We start from the raw sequence: 11,592 nt of genomic DNA, 5'->3' as shown, positions 1-11,592 counted from the left end.
AAGTGCAAGACCACAATCTCAGTCCAGTGCTCCAGAATCTGCTGCGAGAGAAGGAAAAAGATGGGTGTGCTTTTCTCTAGATGGACAGGTCTGAGCTGCTCACAGGCATCTAGAAGGTGTCAGTAAAGAATAATGTGGTCACTTACAAGTTCTGGAGAGAAAGGAGACTAGTGGAGGAAGGTCCTTTGGGTAGCAGGAGAGGGTGCACCCAGACAGAGGAAGAAGACCTAGCTGGGCAAAAAGCAAGGCTGCTCTGCTGGAGTTAGACGGTGGGAAGAAGGCGGGGCAAGGGACGGTAAACCCCTAGATCTGAGCAGGGCCAGCTCTGGGTGTGTGACTGTGCCCGAGCCACGCTCAGCCTCATCAGGGGGTCTAGGCTTGCCGACTTCCACATTCTTGATAACGTTCTGTATGAACTTTTCTGTTTATCTGTTTTATCTCGTATGTGGAGTCCGACAGAACCAAGAAGCATGCCCATGAACAGGAAACATATACCTGACGGTCATGTGCTCACACTCAATTTCAAGCCCACACACACGACAGGCAATGGGGAGCCCACAGCTATGCATGAAAACATATCAGAGAGCTGTGAGAATATTTCAAAGAGTTCAGAGTTTCTGGGTTTGAAAACCACTGTGACCCTACCAGGCAAATGTCTATTAAATTTCCATGGTTTATATTTACATTTAAAATTAAACTCAGACAGCACAGAACTGATTTGTAACAAGAGTTAAAACTTTTTAGAAAAATTGTTCCACAAAAATCACCAGCTCTAGATGTAGTAAAATTATATTTCAAAGTAATTTGTCAGGAATTTATCTCAATGTTGTCATAGTCTATAAAATACTCTTAAGAGCCAATAGTTGCATCAGCAGAAAGATTCTTCTCAAAATGAAAAAATCCCAAAAACTATTTGCAATTTTGCTTTTGAAAAGAGCAACGGATGTTACTTTCAATTAATATAATTGAAAATAAAGTTGTTGAAAGTAAATATTGTGTCAGCCTAATTAAAGAACTTGTAGATAAGTGAGCCAAAATAATCTTGTGATTAGAATGTCACATTAGCAAAATACTGTAATATTGTATTATATACAATTATGATACCAAAGATATTCTTTTTTGTAATTTTTAAGTTTATGTTCTATTCATGCTTGCTCAGTGGCTCATTTATGTTCAACTCTTTGCAACCCCACGGCTATAGCCCAGCAGACCCCTCTGTCCATGGGATTTCCCAGGCAAGAATACTGGAGTAGTTTGCCATTTCCAACTTCAGGGGATCTTCTCTACCAGGAAATTGAACTCATGGCTCCTGCATTGGCGGGTGGATTCGTTACCACTGTGCCACCTGGGAAGCCATGGGAAGTTTTATTCACCTGTCACTATTGCTCCTCATATATGTTGTTAATATACAGTATTTTTATTTTAATATACACTTGTTAATATGCAATTATTATAATCTTTTTGAAGGAAAAAGCTTTATGTTTTAGTCCCTGTAGCTGCATTTCTTTTCTTAATTCTAAAATTAGGGTCCCTGCATCTTCATTTTTCACTGAACCCTGCAAAACATGTGACCCTGAACCTGGCTATAAGGATGGGATGATGAGGTGTCCAGGCCTCATACACTCAGCTTCTCCTCTTCTTCCTGAAAAGTTGGAGGCAAGGAAAATGGGGGTTGTAGGGGGTGGATGCAAGGTAGCATCTGAGTGTGTGCCCCCAGGGGAGTTTTAAAGGTTTAAATTGTCATATGTGCGATCAGTAAGGGAATGGAGCACTTTGTCCAAGGGCTTGAAAATACTTTCAATGTGGTGACTTCTATAAGCTTTCTTTCTCTTTTTATTACTAAACTATAATATTTATTTTATGACCAGCCATAAAGAAAATTACATTTGGGAATTATCTGTTTCTGCCAAAATATTTGCTAGGCTTAATATTATGCAATGAAAGTGGAATACAATTAGCTTGACTGGATATGAAATCAGTGGTGTGCTGAAGTCTCAGCTGCTGTGGATGAAAGAATCAATGTGAAAGACTGGTGTAAACTGTAAAGCCTTCCAGGTGCTACAGTCATTACATTTAATTTTAGTAAACAATCTCAGTTCAGTCACTCAGTCCTGTCCGACTCTTTGCAACCTCATGAATTGCAGCACGTCAGGCCTCCCTGTCCATCACCAACCCCCAGAGTTTACTCAAACTCATGTCCATCGAGTCAGTGATGCCATCCAGCCATCTCATCCTCTGTCGTCCCCTTCTCCTCCGGCCCCCAATTCCTCCCAGCATCAGGGTCTTTTCCAATGAGTCAATTCTTCATATGAGGTGGCCAAAGTATTGGAGTTTCAGCTTTAGCATCAGTCCTTCCAATGAACAGCCAGGACTGATCTCCTTTAGAATGGACTGGTTGCATCTCCTTGCAGTCCAAGGGACTCTCAAGAGTCTTCCCCAATACCACAGTTCAAAAGCATCAATTTTTCAGCACTCAGCTTTCTTCACAGTCGAACTCTCACATCCATACATGACCACAGGAAAAACCATAGCCTTGACTAGATGGACCTTTGTTGGCAAAGTAATGTCTCTGCTTTTGAATATGCTATCTAGGTTGGTCATAACTTTCCTTCCAAGGAGTAAGCGTCTTTTAATTTCATGGCTGCAATCACCATCTGCAGTGATTTTGGAGCCCCCAAAAATAAAGTCTGACACTGTTTCTACTGGTTCCCCATCTATTTCCCATGAAGTGATAGGACCAGATGCCATGATCTTAGTTTTCTGAATGTTAACCTTTAAGCCAATGTTTTCACTCTCCTCTTTCATCAAGAGGCTCTTTAGTTCCTCTTCACTTTCTGCCATAGGGTGGTGTCATCTGCATATCTGAGGTTATTGATATTTCTCCCGGCAATCTTGATTCCAGCCTGTGTTTCTTTCAGTCCAGCGTTTCTCATGATGTACTCTGCATATAAGTTAAATAAGCAGAGTGACAATATACAGCCTTGACGTACTCCTTTTCCTGTTTGAAACCAGTGTGTTGTTCCATGTCCAGTCTAACTGTTGCTTCCTGACCTGCATATAGGTTTCTCAAGAGAGAGGTCAGGTGGTCTGGTATTCCCATCTCTTTCAGAATTTTCCACAGTTTCTTGTGGTCCACACAGTCAAAGGCTTTGGCATAGTCAATAAAGCAGAAATAGATGTTTTTCTGGAACTCTCTTGCTTTTTGATGATCCAGCGGATGTTGGCAATTTGATCTCTGGTTCTTCTGCCTTTTCTAAAACCAGCTTGAACATCTGGAAGTTTACAGTTCATGTATTGCTGAAACTTGGCTTGGAGAATTTTGAGCATTACTTTACCAGCATGTGAGATGAGTGCAATTGTGTGGTAGTCTGAGCATTCTTTGGCATTGCCTTTCTTTGGGATTGGAATGAAAACTGACCTTTTCCAGTCCTGTGGCCACTGCTGAGTTTTCCAAATCTACTGGCATATTGAGTGCAGCACTTTCACAACATCATCTTTCAGGATTTAAAATAGCTCAACTGGAATGCCATCACCTCCACTAGCTTTGTTCATAGTGATGCTTTCTAAGGCCCACTTGACTTCATACTCCAGGATGTTTGGCTCTAGGTGAGTGATCACACCATCGTGATTATCTGGGTCATGAAGCTTTTCTTGTACAGTTCTTCTCTATATTCTTGCCACCTCTTCTTATCTTCTGCTTCTGTTAGGTCTATACCATTTCTGTCCTTTATCGAGCCCATCTTTGCATGAAATAAATGTTCCTTTGGTATCTCTAATTTTCTTGAAGAGATCTTTAGTTTTTCCCATTCTGTTTTTGTCCTCTATTTCTTTGCATTGATTGCTGAGGAAGGCTTTCTTATCTCTCCTTGCTATTCTTTGGAACTCTGCATTCAGATGCTTATCTCTTTCCTTTTCTCCTTTGCTTTTTGCTTCTCTTCTTTCCATGGCTATTTGTAATGCCTCCCCAGACAGCCATTTTGCTTTTTGGCATTTCTTTTTCTGAGGATGGTCTTGATCCCTGTCTCCTATACAATGTCACGAACCTCCATCCATAGCTCATCAGGCACTTTTTCTATCAGATCTAGTCCTTTAAATCTATTTCTCACTTCCACTGTATAATCATAAGGGATTTGATTTAGGTCATACCTGAGTGGTCTATTGGTTTTCCCTACTTTCTTCAAATTAAGTCTGAATTTGGCAATAAGGAGTTCATGATCTGAGCCACAGTCACTTCCTGGTCTTGTTTTTGCTGACTGTATAGGGCTTCTCCATCTTTGGCTGCAAAGAATATAATCAATTTGATTTCAGTGTTGACCATCTGGTGATGTCTATGTGTAGAGTCTTCTCTTGTGTTGTTGGAAGAGGTTTCTCTTACCTTGGATGAGGCATATCTCCTCTTGGCCCTTCTGCACCTGCGCAGCTGTTGCTCCTTGGATGTGGGGTTGCTCCTCTTGAGTAAACAATCTATGAAATGTGAATTGTAAAATGTGTTTTTGTATAAAAAAGTAGAATATTCCAAAACATAAACTTGGCGTATGCTCTTTGTTGAAAATTCAAAAATATTGTCACATAAATAGATTACCCAGAAGTCCTTCTTTCACAGTCAACTACTGTTATCATTTTGAAATTTTTTTACAGATATTTTGTTACAAATGAATTAGAATGTAATTCTGATCTTAGAGTTACACATTATATAAATTCTTCATAAAAATATTTTAATATTTATATAATAGCCCACTGTGTTGCTTTGTCATACAAATACATCCATTTACCCAATGTTGGGCATTTAGGTTGAAATCAGATTGATTATATTCTTTGCAGCCAAAGATTGAGAAGCTCTATGCTGCTGCTGCTGCTGCTGCTATGTCGCTTCAGTCGTGTCCGACTCTGTGCGACCCCATAGATGGCAGCCCACCAGGCTCCTCTGTCCCTGGGATTCTTCAGGCAAGAACACTGGAGTGGGTTGCCATTTCCTTCTCCAATGCATGAAAGTGAAAAGTGAAAGGGAAGCCGCTCAGTCGTGTCTGACTCTTCGCGACCCCGTGGACCACAGCCTACCAGGCTCCTCTGTCCATGGGATTTTCCAGGCAAGAGTACTGGAGTGGGGTGCCATCGCCTTCTCCGGAGAAGCTCTATACAGTCAGCAAAAACAAGACCAGAAGCTGACTGAGGCTCAGATCATGAACTCCTCATTGCCAAATACATACTGAAATTGAAGAAAGTAGGGAAAACCACTAGACCATTCAAGTATGACCTAAGTCAAATCCCTTATGATTATACAGTGGAAGGGACAAATAGATTCAAAGGATTAGATCTGATATACAGAGTCCCTGAAGAACTATGGACGGAGGTTCATGACATTGTACAGGAGGAGGTGATCAAAACCATCCCCAAGAAAAAGAAATGCAAAAAGGCAAAATGGTTCTCTGTGGAGGCCATACAAATAGGTGAGAAAAGAAGAGAAGAGAAAGGCAAAGGAGAAAATAAAAGATATACCCATTTGAATGCAGAGTTCCAAAGAAGAGCAAGGAGAGATAAGAAAGCCTTCCTCATTGATTAATGCAAAGAAAAGGAGGAAAACAATAGAATGGGAAAGACTAGAGATCTCCTCAAGAAAATGAGAGATACCAAGACAATATTTCTTGCAAAGATGGGCACAATAAAGGACAGAAATGGGATGGACCTAACAGAAGCAGAATAGATTATGAAGAGGTGGCAAGAATACACAGAAGAACTATACAAAAAGCACCTTCATGACCCAGGTAACCACAATGGTGGAATCACTGACCTAGAGCCAGACATCCTGGAATGCGAAGTCAAGTGGGCCTTAGGAAGCATCACTATGAACAAAGCTAGTGGAGGTGATGGAATTCCAGTTGAGCTATTTCAAATCCTAAAAGAGTGAGAGTGAGAGTGTTGCACTCAATATGCCAGCAAATTTGGAAAACTCAGCAGTGGCCACAGGACTGGAAAAAGTCAGTTTTCATTCCAATCCTAAGGAAGGGCAATACTAAAGATTGTTCAAATTACTGCACAATTGCATTCATCTAACACTCTAGCAAAGTAATGCTCAAAATTCACCAAGTGAGGCTTCAACAGTCTGTGAACTGAGAACTTCCAAGTGTTCAAGCTGGATTTAGAAAAGGAAGAGGAAGTAGATATCAAATTGCCAACATCCACTCGATCATAGAGAAAGCAATTGAGTTCTAGAAAAACACCTACTTTCTGCTTTATTGACTACTCCAAAGCCTTTGACTGTGCAAATCACAACAAACTTTGGAAAATTCTTCAAGAGATGGGAATACCACAACACCTTACCTGCCTCCTGAGAAATCTGTATGCAGGTCAAGAAGCAACAGAACCAGATGTGGAACAACATACTGGTTCCAAATCGGGAACGGAGTACATCAAGGCTGTATATTGTCACCCTGCTTACTTAACTTATATGCAGAGTACATATGTGAAATGCTGGGGTGGGTGAAGCACAAACTGGAGTCAAGATTGCTGGGAGAAATACCAATAACCTCAGATATGCAGATGACACCTTCTTATGGCAGAAAGTGAATAAGAACTAAAGAGCCTCTTGATGAAGGTGAAAGAGGAGAGTGAAAAACTGGCTTAAAATTCAACATTCTATTAATAACCCAAATAAAAGCACTGAAATTGAACCTGTGATCAAATATCTCCCAAAAAAACAAAAGCCCAGGACCAGATCGCTTCACAGGAGAATTCTATCAAACGTTTAGAGAAGTGCTAATGCCTATCCTTCTAAAACTCTTTCCAAAAATTGCAGAGGAAGGAACACTTCTGAACTCATTCTACAAGGCCACCACACCCTGATACCAAAACCAGACAAAGACAACACACAGAAAGAAAACTACAGGCCAACATCACTGATGAACATACATGCAAAATCCTCAACAAAATTTTAGCAAACAGAATTCAGCAACACGTCAAAAGGCTCATACACCATGATCAATTTGGGTTTATTCCAGGGATGCAAGGATTCTCCAGTATATGCAAATAAATCAATGTGATACACCATATTAACAAATTGAAAGATTAAAAACCATATGCTAATCTCAATAGATGCAGAAAAAAGCCTTTGACAAAATTCAGGACCCATTTATGATTAAAACTCTTCAAAAAACTGAGCATAGAAGGAATCTACCTCAACATAGTAAAGGCCATATATGATAGTTCATTTCAGTTCAGTCGTTCATTCACGTCCAACTCTTTGCGACCCCATGAATAGCAGCTCGCCAGGCCTCCCTGTCCATCACCAACTCCCGGAGTTCACTCAGACTCACGTCCACCAAGTCAGTGATGCCATCCAGCCATCTCATCCTCTGTCGTCCCCTTCTCCTCCTGCCCCCAATCCCTCCCAGCATCAGACTCTTTTCCAGTGAGTCAACTCTTCACATGAGGTGGCCAAAGGACTGGAGTTTCAACTTTAGCATCATTCCTTCCAAAGAAATCCCAGGGTTGCTCTCCTTCAAGAATGGGCTGGTTGGATCTCCTTGCAGTCCAAGGGACTCTCAAGAGTCTTCTCTAACACCACAGTTCAAAAGCATCAATTCTTTGGCACTCAGCCTTCTTCACAGTCCAAATTTCACATCCATACATGACCACAGGAAAAACCATAGCCTTGACTAGACGGACCTTAGTCGGCAAAGTAATGTCTCTGCTTTTGAATATGCTATCTAGGTTGGTCATAACTTTCCTTCCAAGGAGTAAGCGTTTTAATTTCATGGCTGCAATCACCATCTGCAGTGATTTTGGAGCCCCCCAAAATAAACTCTGACACTGTTTCCAATGTTTCTCCATCTATTTCCCATGGAGTGATAGGACCGGATGCCATGATCTTCGTTTTCTGAATGTTGAGCTTTAAGCCAACTTTTTCACTCTCCTCTTTCACTTTCATCAAGAGGCTCTTTAGTTCCTCTTCACTTTCTGCCATAAGGGTGGTGTCATCTGCATATCTGAGGTTATTGATATTTCTCCCAGCAATCTTGATTCCAGCTTGTGTTTCTTTCAGTCCAGCGTTTCTCATGATGTACTCTGCATATAAGTTAAATAAGCAGGGTGACAATATACAGCCTTGGCGTACTCCTTTTCCTATTTGGAACCAGTCTGTTGTTCCATGTCCAGTCTAACTGTTGTTTCCTGGCCTGCATACAGATTTCTCAAGAGGCAGGTCAGGTGGCCTGATATTCCCATCTCTCTCAGAATTTTCCAAGGTTTCTTGTGATCCACACAGTCAAAGGCTTTGGCATAGTCAAGAAAGCAGAAATAGATGTTTTTCTGGAACTCTCTCACTTTTTCGATGATCCAGCGGATGTTGGCAATTTGATCTCTGGTTCCTCTTCCTTTTCTAAAACCAGCTTAAACATCAGGGAGTTCACGGTTCACGTATTGCTGAACCCTGGCTTGGAGAATTTTAAGCATTACTTTACTAGCATGTGAGATGAGTGCAATTGTGCGGTACTTTGAGCATTCCTTGGCATTGCCGTTCTTTGGGACTGGAATGAAAACTGACCTTTTCCAGTCCTGTGGCCACTGCTGAGTTTTCCAAATTTGCCGTCATATTAAGTGCAGCACTTTCACAGCATCATCTTTCAGGATTTGAAATAGCTCAACTGGAATGCCATCACCTCCACTAGCTTTGTTCGTAGTGATGCTTTCTAAGGCCCACTTGACTTCACATTCCAGGATGTCTGGCTTTAGATGAGTGATCACACCATCGTGATTATCCGGGTCGTGAAGATCCTTTTTGTACAGTTCTTCTGTGTATTCTTGCCATCTCTTAATATCTTCTGCTTCTGTTAGGTCCATCCCATTTCTGTCCTTTATCGAGCCCATCTTTGCATGAAATATTCCCTTGATATCTCTAATTTTCTTGAAGAGATCTCTAGTCTTTCCCATTCTGTTGTTTTCCTCTATTTCTTTGCATTGATCACTGAAGAAGGTTTTCATATCTCTTCTTGCTATTCTTTGGAACTCTGCATTCTGATGCTTATATCTTTCTTTTTCTCCCTTGCTTTTCACTTCTCTTCTTTTCACAGCTATTTGTAAGGCTTCCCTAGACAGCTATTTTGGGTTTTTTGCTTTTCTTTTCCATGGGGATGGTCTTCATCCCTGTTTCCTGTACAATGTCACGAACCTCATCCCGTAGTTCATCAGGCACTCTATCTATCAGATCTAGGCCATTAAATCTATTTCTCACTTCCACTGTATTATCATAAGGGATTTGATTTAGGTCATACCTAAATGGTCTAGCGGTTTTCCCTACTTTCTTCAATTTGAGTCTGAATTTGGTAATAAGGAGTTCATGATCTGAGCCACAGTCAGCTCCTGGTCTTGTTTTTGTTGACTGTATAGAGCTTCTCCATCTTTTGCTGCAGATAATATAATCAATCTGATTTCGGTGTTGACCATCTGGTGATGTCCATGTGTAGAGTCTTCTCTTGTGTTGTTGGAAGAGGGTGTTTGCTATGACCAGTGCATTTTCTTGGCAAAACTCTGTTAGTCTTTGCCCTGCTTCATTCTGTATTCCAGGGCCAAAATTGCTTGTTACTCCAGGTGTTTCTTGACTTCCTACTTTTGCATTCCAGTCCTCTATAATGAAAAGAACATCTTTTTTGGGTGTTAGTCCTAAAAGGTCTTGTAGGTCTTCATAGAACTGTTCAACTTCAGCTTCTTCAGCATTACTGGTTGGGGCATAGACTTGGATTACTGTGATATTGAATGGTTTGCCTTGGAGATGAACAGAGATCATTCTGTCGTTTTTGAGATTGCATCCAAGTACTGCATTTCGGACTCTTCTGTTGACCATGATGGCTACTCCATTTCTTCTGAGGGATTCCTGCCCACAGTAGTAGATATAATGGTCATCTGAGTTAAATTCACCCATTCCAGTCCATTTTAGTTCACTAATTCCTAGAATGTCGACGTTCACTCTTGCCATCTCTTGTTTGACCACTTCCAATTTGCCTTGATTCATGGACCTGACATTCCAGGTTCCTATGCAATATTGCTCTTTACAGCATCAGACCTTGCTTCTCACCAGTCACATCCACAGCTGGGTATTGTTTTTGCTTTGGCTCCAACCCTTCATTCTTTCTGGAGTTATTCCTCCACTGACCTCCAGTAGCATATTGGGCACCTACTGACCTGGGGAGTACCTCTTTCAGTATCCTATCATTTTGCCTTTTCCTACTGTTCATGTGGTTCTCAAGGCAAGAATACTGAAGTGGCTTGCCATTCCCTTCTCCAGTGGACCACATTCTGTCAGACCTCTCCACCATGATCCGCCTGTCTTGGGTTGCCCTGCAGGCATGGCCATAGTTTCATTGAGTTAGACAAGGCTGTGGTCCTAGTGGGATTAAATTGACTAGATTTCTGTGAGTATGGTTTCAGTGTGTCTGCCCTCTGATGCCCTCTTATAACATCTATCATCTTACTTGGGTTTCTCTTACCTTGGGTGTGGGGTATCTCTTCACGGCTTCTCCAGCAAAGCACAGCCACTGCTCCTTACCTTGGATGAGGGATATCTCCTCCCTCCGCCCTTCCTGACCTTCAGTGTGGGATGGCTCCTCTAGGCCCTCCTGCACCGCACAGCCACCACTCCTTGGACATGGGGTGGCCCCTCCCGGCCCCCGCCCCTAGCCTTGGGCATGGGGTTGCTCCTTCTTGCTGCCGCCCTTGGCCTCGGACGTGGGCTGGCTCCTCTCAGCCGTTGCCCTGACCCTGGACGCAGGGTGGCTCCTCCTGGCCGCCGCCCCTGGCCTCAGACACGGGGTATCTCCTCCCAGCCATCGCCCCCGACCTTGGACTCGGGGTAGCTCCTCTCCTCTGTTCCTGCGCCGTTGCAGCCTGGCACTCTAGGCTGCTGCCCCTGACCTCGGACATGGGGTAGCTCTCAGCCGCGCTTAGTGCACCGGCCCGCCGCCACCACCTGTGCTTACATTATTCTCAATGGAAAAAACTGAAAGCATTCCTCCTAAGATCAGGAACAAGACAAGGGTGTCTACTTTCCCCACTATTATTCAGCATAGTTCTGGAAGTCTTAGCTACAGCAATCAGAGAAGAAAAAGAAATAAAAGGAATCCAGGTTGGAAAAGAAGAAGCAGAGCTCTCCCTGTTTGCAGATGACATGATACTGTACATAGGAAACCCTAAAGATAGTATCAGAAAATTACTAGAGCTAATCATTGAATTTAGCAAAGTCTCAGGATACAAAATCAATACACAGAAATCACTTGCATTTATATATACTAACAATGAAAAATCAGAAAGAGAAATTAAGGAATCAATCCCATTCACCACTGCAACAAAAAGAATAAAATATCTAGGAATAAACTTACCTAAGGAAACAAAAGAACTGTACACAGAAAAGTATAAGACACTGATGAAAGAAATCAAAGATGACATAAACAGATGGAGAGATATTCCATGTTCCTGGGTAGGAAGAATCAATATTGTGAAAATGACTATACTATCAAACACAATTTCCAGATTCAATGCGATCCCTATCAAATTACCAATGACATTTTTCACAGAACTAGAACAAAAAATTTCACAATTCATATG

Source organism: Oryx dammah, unplaced genomic scaffold (genome assembly GCF_014754425.2).
Source record: "Oryx dammah isolate SB20612 unplaced genomic scaffold, SCBI_Odam_1.1 HiC_scaffold_19, whole genome shotgun sequence".
Classification (NCBI taxonomy): Eukaryota; Metazoa; Chordata; class Mammalia; order Artiodactyla; family Bovidae; genus Oryx; species Oryx dammah.
The sequence above is the reverse complement of the archived record's forward strand: the minus strand, read 5'-3'. Positions refer to the sequence as shown.